The following is a 9,701-nucleotide window of genomic DNA, read 5'->3' as shown; positions in this document are numbered from 1 at the left end:
TGGGATCCGGGTGGATTCACTACTTGAGCACTATATGCCTAGCTTAATGGCTTTAAAGAAAGCGCTGCCAGGGAGACAACCCGAAAGTTTTAGAGAGTCATTTATTTCTGTTGAGTGCTTTCATATAGTTTAAAAACAACAAAAATAAAGAGGGGAACCCAAATTTTTTTCAAAAGAAAGTGAGAGAGACAAGCATTGTTGAAGTGGGAGCTAGCCTTGAACTTTGTTCATGCTCACGGAAACTTTGTGAATCTTGATTACAAAAACTTTTCAACAAAAATAATTATCCCCTTGTACAATTCCATTGTATTATAAAAATAATGTGCCAAGGTTTGCCTTTAGGATGTTTACAATAATTGTTGGTTTGTGCGGTGCAGGACATAAACTTTGGCTGTAGTGCGCAATTTTTAATTTTTTACTGGAACGTCAAATGGTTCTAATTCTTTTTGCACTGTCTTTCTATACAAATTTTTTATTTTTCTAATTCTGGCAGAATTTTTCAAGTATCAGAAGTATGGTGAATGTTCAGATTATTACAGACTGTTCTGTTTTAGACAGATTCTGTTTTTGATGCATAGTTTGCTTGTTTTGATGAAACTATTGATTTATCTCAGTGGATTAATCCATGAAAAAGCTATATTACAGTGGACACAATGCAAAAACAAAATATGAATTGGTTTGCAACAGTACTTAGAGTAGTGATTTGCTTTTTTATACTAACGGATCTTACCGAGTTTTCTGTTGAAGTTTTGTGTGGATGAAGTGTTCGATGATCGAGGATGTCTCGATGTGAGAAGAAGGAAGAGAGGCAAGGGCTCAAGCTTGGGGATGCCCGAGGCACCCCAAGTAAATATTCAAGGAGACTCAAGCGTCTAAGCTTGGGGATGCCCCGGAAGGCATCCCCTCTTTCTTCAACAAGTATCGATATGTTTTCAGATTCGTTTCATTCATGTGATATGTGCAGATCTTGGAGCATCTTTTGCATTTAGCTTTCATTTTTCTTTTATGCACCATGCTGGTATGAGATAGTCCTTGGTTGATTTATAGAATGCGCATTGCACTTCACTTATATCTTTTGAGTATGGCTTTATAGAATGCTTCATGTGCTTCACTTATATCATTTGAAGTTTGGATTGCATGTTTCTCTTCACATAGAAAACCGCCATTTGTAGAATGCTCTTTTGCTTCAGTTATACTTGTTAGAGCGTGGGCATATCTTTTGTAGAAAGAATTAAACTCTCTTGCTTCACTTATATCTATTTAGAGAGTTGACAGGAGCTGGTCATTCACATGGTTAGTCATAAAATCCTACGTAAAACTTGTAGATCACTGAATATGATATGTTTGATTCCTTGCAATAGTTTTGCGATATAAAGATGGTGATATTAGAGTCATGCTAGTGGGTAGTTGTGGATTGTAGAAATACTTGTGTTGAGGTTTGTGATTCCCATAGCATGCACGTATGGTGAACCATTATGTAACAAAGTCGGAGCATGATTTATTTATTGATTGTCTTCCTTATGAGTGGCGGTCGGGGACGAGCGATGGTCTTTTCCTACCAACCTATTCCCCTGGGGGCATGCGTAGTAGTACTTTGCTTTGAGGGCTAATAAACTTTTGCAATAAGTATATGAGTTCTTTATGACTAATGTGAGTCCATGGATTATACGCACTCTCACCCTTCCATCATTGCTAGCCTCTTCGGTACCGTGCATTGCCCTTTCTCACCTCGAGAGTTGGTGCAAACTTCGCCGGTGCATCCAAACCCCGTGATATGATACACTCTATCACACATAAGCCTCATTATATCTTCCTTAAAACAACCACCATACCTACCTATCATGGCATTTCCATAGCCATTCCGAGATATATTGCCATGCAACTTCCATCATCATCATATACATGACTTGAGCATTTATTGTCATATTGCTTTGCATGATCGTAAGATAGCTAGCATGATGTTTTCATGGCTTGTCCGTTTTTTGATGTCATTGCTACGCTAGATCATTGCACATCCCGGTACACCGCCGGAGGCATTCATATAGAGTCATATCTTTGTTCTAGTATCGAGTTGTAATATTGAGTTGTAAGTAAATAAAAGTGTGATGATCATCATTATTAGAGCATTGCCCTAGTGAGGAAAGGATGATGGAGACTATGATTCCCCCACAAGTCGGGATGAGACTCCGGACGAAAAAAAAGAGAAAGGCCAAAAAAAGAGAAGGCCCCCAAAAAAAGAAAAAAAATGAGAGAAAAAGAGAGAAGGGGCAATGTTACTATCCTTTTACCACACTTGTGCTTCAAAGTAGCACCATGTTTTTCATATAGAGAGTCTCTTGAGTTATCACTTTCATATACTAGTGGGAATTTTCATTATAGAACTTGGCTTGTATATTCCAACGATGGGCTTCCTCAAATGCCGTAGGTCTTCATGAGCAAGCAAGTTGGATGCACACCCACTTAGTTTCAGTTTGAGCTTTCATATACTTATAACTCTTAGTGCATCCGTTGCATGGCAATCCCTACTCCTCACATTGACATCAATTGATGGGCATCTCCATAGCCCGTTGATTAGCCGCGTCCATGTGAGACTTTCTCTTTTTTTTGTCTTCTCCACATAACCCCCATCATCATATTCTATTCCACCTATAGTGCTATATCCATGGCTTGCGCTCATGTATTGCGTGAGGGTTGAAAAAGCTGAAGCGCGTTAAAAAGTATGAACCAATTGCTCGGCTTGTCATCGGGGTTGTGCATGATGTGAATATTTTGTGTGGTGAAGATGGAGCATAGCCAGACTATATGATTTTGTAGGGATAACTTTCTTTGGCCTTGTTATTTTGAAAAGACATGATTGCTTTATTAGTAGGCTTGAAGTATTATTGTTTTTATGTCAAATGATAGACTATTGCTTTGAATCACTCGTGTCTTAATATTCATGCCATGATTAGATATGTGATCAAGATTATGCTAGGTAGCATTCCACATCAAGAATTATCTTTTTATCATTTACCTACTCGAGGACGAGCAGGAATTAAGCTTGGGGATGCTGATACGTCTCTGTCGTATCTATAATTTTTGATTGTTCCATGCCAATATTCTACAACTTTCATATACTTTTGGCAACTTTTTATACTATTTTTGGGACTAACATATTGATCCAGTGCCCAATGCCAGTTCCTGTTTGTTGCATGTTTTATGTTTCGCAGAAACCCCATATCAAACGGAATCCAGACGGGATAAAAATGGACGGAGAATTATTTTGGAATATTTATGATTTTTAGGAAGTAAAATCAACGCGAGACGGTGCCCGAGGGGGCCACGAGGCAGGGGGCGCGCCCTGGACCCTCGTGGGCACCCCGTAAGGCAGTTACGCTCTTCTTTTGCCGCAAGAAAGCTAATTTTATGAGAAAAATCTGGGTGAAAGATTCAACCCAATCGAAGTTAAGGATCTCCGGATATAAAAGAAACGGTGAAAGGGTAGGAGATGAAAACGCAGAAACAGAGAGAAACAGAGAGACAGATCCAATCTCGGAGGGGCTCTCGCCCCTCCCTTGCCATGGAGGCCAAGGACCAGAGGGGAAACCCTTCTCCCATCTAGGGAGGAGGTCAAGGAAGAAGAAGACGAAGGGCCCCCCTCTCCCCTTCTCTTCTGGTGGCGCCGGAACGCCGCCGTGGCCATCATCATCACCGCAATCTTCACCAACAACTTCACCGCCATCATCACCAACTCTCCCCCCCTCTATGCAGTGGTGTAACCTCTCTCTTACCCGCTGTAACCTCTACTTAAACATGGTGCTCAACGCTATATATTATTTCCCAATGATGTATGGCTATCCTATGATGTTTGAGTAGATCCGTTTTGTCCTATGGGTTATTTGATGATCAAGATTGGTTTGAGTTGCATGTTTTATTATTGGTGCTGTCCTATGGTGCTCTCCATGTCGCGCAAGCGTGAGGGATACCCGCTGTAGGGTTTGCAATATGTTCATGATTTTCTTATGGTGGGTGGCGTGAGTGACAGAAGCACAGACCCGAGTAAGTAGGTTGTTTGCGTATGGGATAAAGAGGACTTTATGCTTTAATGCTATGGTTGGGTTCTACCTTAATGATCTTTAGTAGTTGCGGATGCTTGCTAGAGTTCCAATCATAAGTGCATATGATCCAAGTAGAGAAAGTATGTTAGCTTATGCCTCTCCCTCAAATAAAATTGCAATAATGATTACCGGTCTAGTTATCGATTGCCTAGGGACAAATAACTTTCTCATGACAAAAAGCTCTTTACTAAAACTAATTTAGTTGTGTCTTTATTTAAACAGCCCCTAGCTTTTATTTACGCGCTCTTTATTATCTTGCAAACCTATCCAAAAACACCTACAAAGTACTTCTAGTTTCATACTTGTTCTAGGTAAAGCGAACGTCAAGCGTGCGTAAAGTTGTATTGGTGGTCGATAGAACTTGAGGGAATATTTGTTCTACCTTTAGCTCCTCCTTGGGTTCGACACTCTTACTTATCGAAAGAGGCTACAATTGATCCCCTATACTTGTGGGTTATCAATGACATGCTAAAGAGTTGATGTTGGACAAGGAAGACAACGTAATGGGTTATGTTTTCTTATATCCGAAATAAAGTATATTGTCATGGATCATCCAACATGTTGAGCTTGCCTTTCCCCCTCATGCTAGCCAAATTCTTTGCACCGAGTAGATATACTACTTGTGCTTCCGAATATCCTTGAACCTAGTTTTGCCATGAGAGTCCACCATATCTGCCTATGGATTGAGTAAGATCCTTCAAGTAAGTTGTCATTGTTGCATGCAATAAAAATTGCTCTCTAAATATGTATGATTTATTAGTGTGGAGAAAATAAGATTTATACGATCTTGTGATGTGGAAGAAATAAAAGCGATGGACTGCATAATAAAGGTCCATATCACAAGTGGCAATATAAAGTGACGTTCTTTTGCATTAAGATTTCGTGCATCCAACATAAAAGCACACGGCAACCTCTGCTTCCCTCTGCGAAGGGCCTATCTTTTACTTTTGTCTTATACCTTATACAAGAGTCATGGTGATCTTCACCTTTCCTTTTTACATTTTATCCTTGGGCAAGCACATTGTGTTGAAAAGATCCTGATATATATATCCAATTGGATGTAAGTTAGCATGAACTATTATTGTTGACATTACCCTTGAGGTAAAAGGTTGGGAGGCAACATTATAAGCCCCCTATCTTTCTCTGTGTCCGATTAAAACTCCATACCCATAAGTATTGCGTGAGTGTTAGTAATTATGAAAGACTAAATGATAGTTGAGTATGTGGACTTGCTGAAAGGCTCTTATATTGACTCTTTCCGATGTTATGATAAATTGCAATTGCTTCAATGACCGTGATCATAGTTTGTTAGTCGGTATGTTACTTGTCCGAGATTTGACAATCGGTATCATCATACCTAGTTCAATCTCATTACGGGCAAGTCTCTTTACTCGTTCCGTAATGCATCATCCCGCAACTAACTCATTAGTCACATTGCTTGCAAGGCTTATAGTGATGTGCATTACTGAGAGGGCCCAGAGATACCTCTCCGATACACGGAGTGACAAATCCTAATCTCGATCTATGCCAACCCAACAAACACCTTCGGAGACACCTGTAGAGCATCTTTATAATCACCCAGTTACGTTGTGACGTTTGATATCACACAAGGTGTTCCTCCGGTATTCGGGAGTTGCATAATCTCATAGTCAGAGGAACATGTATAAGTCATGAAGAAAGCAATAGCAATAAAACTCAACGGTCATAATGCTAAGCTAATGGATGGGTGTTGTCCATCACATCATTCTCTAATGATGTGATCCTGTTGATCAAATGACAACACATGTCTATGGCTAGGAAACTTAACCATCTTTGATTAACGAGCTAGTCAAGTAGAGGCATACTAGGGACACTCTGTTTGTCTATGTATTCACATATGTACTAAGTTTCCGGTTAATACAATTCTAGCATGAACAATAAACATTTATCATGATATAAGGAAATATAAATAACAACTTTATTATTGCCTCTAGGGCATATTTCCTTCATGGATTTATACGAACTTGATACATCCATTTTGCATCATGCTTTTATATCGATATTTATTGCATTATGGGCTATTATTACACATTATGTCACAATACTTATGCCTTTTCTCTCTTATTTTACAAGGTTTACATGAAGAGGGAGAATGCCGGCAGCTGGAATTCTGGGCTCGGAAAGGAGCAAATATTAGAGACCTATTCTACACAGCTCCAAAAGTCCTGAAACTTCACGGAGGCAGTTTTTGGAATTAATAAAAAATACTGGAGAACGAATCAACCAGAGGGGGGCCATCCACCATCCACGAGGGTGGGGGGAGCGCCCTACCCCCTGGGCGCGCCCCCTGCCTCGTGGGCCCCCTGGCAGGCCTCCGGTGCCCATATTCTGCTATATGAAGTCTTTTACCCTGGAAAAAATCATAAGCAAGCTTTTGGGACGAAACACCGCCGCCACGAGGCGGAACCAATCTAGGGCTCCAGCGGAGTTGTTCTGCCAGGGAAACATCCCTCCGGGAGGGGGAAATCATCGCCATCGTCATCACCAACGATCCTCTCATCAGGAGGGGGTCAATCGCCATCAACATCTTCACCAGCACCATCTCTACTCAAACCCTAGTTCATCTCTTGTATCCAATCTTTGTCCTAAAACCTCAGATTGGTACCTGTGGGTTGCTAGTAGTGTTGATTACTCCTTGTAGTTGATGCTAGTTGGTTTATTTGGTGGAAGATCATATGTTCAGATCCTTAATGCATAGTAATACCCCTCTAATTATGAACATGAATATGATTTGTGAGTAGTTACGTTTGTTCCTGAGGACATGGGAGATGTCTTGCTATAAGTAGTCATGTGAATTTGGTATTCGTTCGATATTTTGATGAGATGTATGTTGTCTTTCCTCTAGTGGTGTTATGTGAACGTCGACTACATGACACTTCACCATTGTTTGGGCCTAGAGGAAGGCATTGGGAAGTAATAGGTAGATGATGGGTTGCTAGAGTGACAGAAGCTTAAACCCTAGTTTATGAGTTGCTTCGTAAGGGGCTGATTTGGATCCATATGTTTCATGCTATGGTTAGGTTTACCTTAATACTTCTTTTGTAGTTGCGGATGCTTGCAATAGGGGTTAATCATAAGTGGGATGCTTGTCCAAGAAAGGGCAGTACCCAAGCACCGGTCCACCCACATATCAAATTATCAAAGTAACGAACGCGAATCATATGATCATGATGACACTACAAAAAAAATACACTTCCGTGATGATACGTGTTTGTCACAGTAGGTCGCGTTTTTTGTCATGCATGTACATCCATGACGATTTTATGACAGAATCAAGATAGTCATACCTGTGCTGTCGTAGAAGTGTTCCATGACATTACCAAAATTATCATCACGGAAGTGTCCACTTCCATGACGATAAATCGCGCGTCACAGAAGTGCTTTTGTCAAGGGTGACCGACACGTGGCATCCACCGTAACGGAATGCAGTTAAGCTATCGGGTCGGGTTTTGGATCTGATAACCCATTAACAGCCCCGACCAATGGGAAATTTCCACGTGTAAAATTCTTATTGGCCGGACGAAACACGTGTCAGCTCGTGAGTGGGTCAGATAGGCGTCTATGATATGTCGACACGTGCCACGGCCCACCACTGGCCCATTTAGCTTACAAAGCCAGCCCGTTTGACTTGGTCAAAAGTTAACGGGCTGGCCCATGAAAAGCCTGTTAACGGTCTCTTTGCAAATAGCCCATTTTACGACCCGTTAACTCACGGCCCGTTAGGCCCTAAAGGAAATCGGCCCAACAACGTCATGTGGGCCGTCGAATATAATACCAGCCCATTTCACTTTCGTCCCATGTATGGCCCACGACGTCTTTCGGCCCATATGAGGCCTTCGTATCTTTCGGCCCTTTACAGGCCCACGGTGACTCTAGCCCATAATGAACAGTAATTTTCTTTATACCCGTTAACGGCCTGTGATTTACATGGGCCGTTTCGAGCTCGTGTTAGCTTTCGGCCTATTGACGACCCATACGTTCTTGGGCTCCTTTTCGGCCCTCGATTACTTCTGGCCCGTTACTGGCCTGTTCCCCTAATGGGCCAAATTCGGCCCATGGCAAGAGTCGGCCCGTTACTGGCCTGTTCCCCTAATGGGCCAAATTCGGCCCATGGCAAGAGTCGGCCCGTTACTGGCCTGTTACCCTAATGGGCCAAATTCGGCACATGGCAAGAGTCGGCCCGTTTCTGGCCTGTTAACCCGTTGCGCCGTTTCCAGCCCGTCCTATATTCTGGCCCATTAACGACCCGTTATGCCTGTGACAAAATTAAGCCTTTGCTGTCCTACGGCCTGTTAACGGCCTGTTACCGTGCTGGGCTGATACCAATTACGCCCGATTACGGCCCATGTAGACCCATTTATCCGACGGCCCGAGGCCCACCGATTACAGGCCCATTTATCGACGGCCCGTAGGAGACCCATGGATCCTACGGCCCGTATATGGCCCATGGTAGTTGCAGCCACTAGCAAACCAGGGAAAAAGAAGACTAGGAAATAAATAAGGCCGAAACTAACACTAGGCTATTAAGGTGATTGCACAGATTACATCCACTCGGCATCAAAGATCGCCACCAGTGCAAATATAGGGAACACCCTACACTATACAAAAATGGCTTGCTGTTTTCTTCAGCCGGTGGCTGCACATTAAGAATAAATTTTGTATCGCACTAAAACAAATTACAACTATATAACAAAAGGAAGGTTGGCATAAAACTTAACAGTCTAGCAGATAAATGCACCACCAGAAGTTCAGAAGCTCAGTTCATTTGACCTGACTGTTACGTTTTCATGCTGTATTGTCCGATGGAGCACCATATCCCTTGCCTTCATTTCCCCTAGGCTCCTGAACAACATAGCAAATGTCTGATAGTCTGGTTTCAAAACCATGCATATCTTGACGACATTGAGCAATGTTTCTCCTTGTTTCACAAAGGGTCTCTGTTAGGGAATGGACTTGTGTCTGGAGCGCAGATACAACATTGCTTTGAGCTTGCATATCTTGATCATGAGGCAGTTTGGACGATATTGCCTTAACAACCAACCCAGTATTACACAGGAACGTGCTTTTGGCACTGTTAGTGGACAGGTACTGACCCACTGCAGCAAGAGCTGACATTGCGGTTATAGTTGCCTCTCCACCTTTAGAAGGTGGCGGTTCCACCATTTTTTCCATAGCTTGCTGAAAAGTTGAGGTTTTACATTAGTAGTACCAGAACAGAAGATATTAAGGAGGCAGCAAAACCAAACAAAATAGCTTTGGTCTATATACAGAACTTATTCTGGTCAACCCATGTAAAATATTAGTTGTATTTTATTGCAAAGTACATAATAAAGCCAGGTTCCAAACATATGACCATGTACCATCGCTAATGTATTGTTTATTTCTTCACATTGTATTGAGGGCTAAGGATAAAGAGACGAAGTTTATAATACATTAAGCATAATATGACATCATTCATATCACAAAACAACTGAGAACAGACAAACAGGCAATTGTAACGTTGTGTGGGCAAGTCCAGCACGGAACTAGATTACGGGTCAAGATCAAAGGAACATCACTCCTCTC

The sequence above is a fragment of the Aegilops tauschii genome, chromosome 1, assembly GCF_002575655.3.
Source record: "Aegilops tauschii subsp. strangulata cultivar AL8/78 chromosome 1, Aet v6.0, whole genome shotgun sequence".
Classification (NCBI taxonomy): domain Eukaryota; kingdom Viridiplantae; phylum Streptophyta; class Magnoliopsida; order Poales; family Poaceae; genus Aegilops; species Aegilops tauschii.
This window is presented reverse-complemented; position numbering follows the sequence as displayed.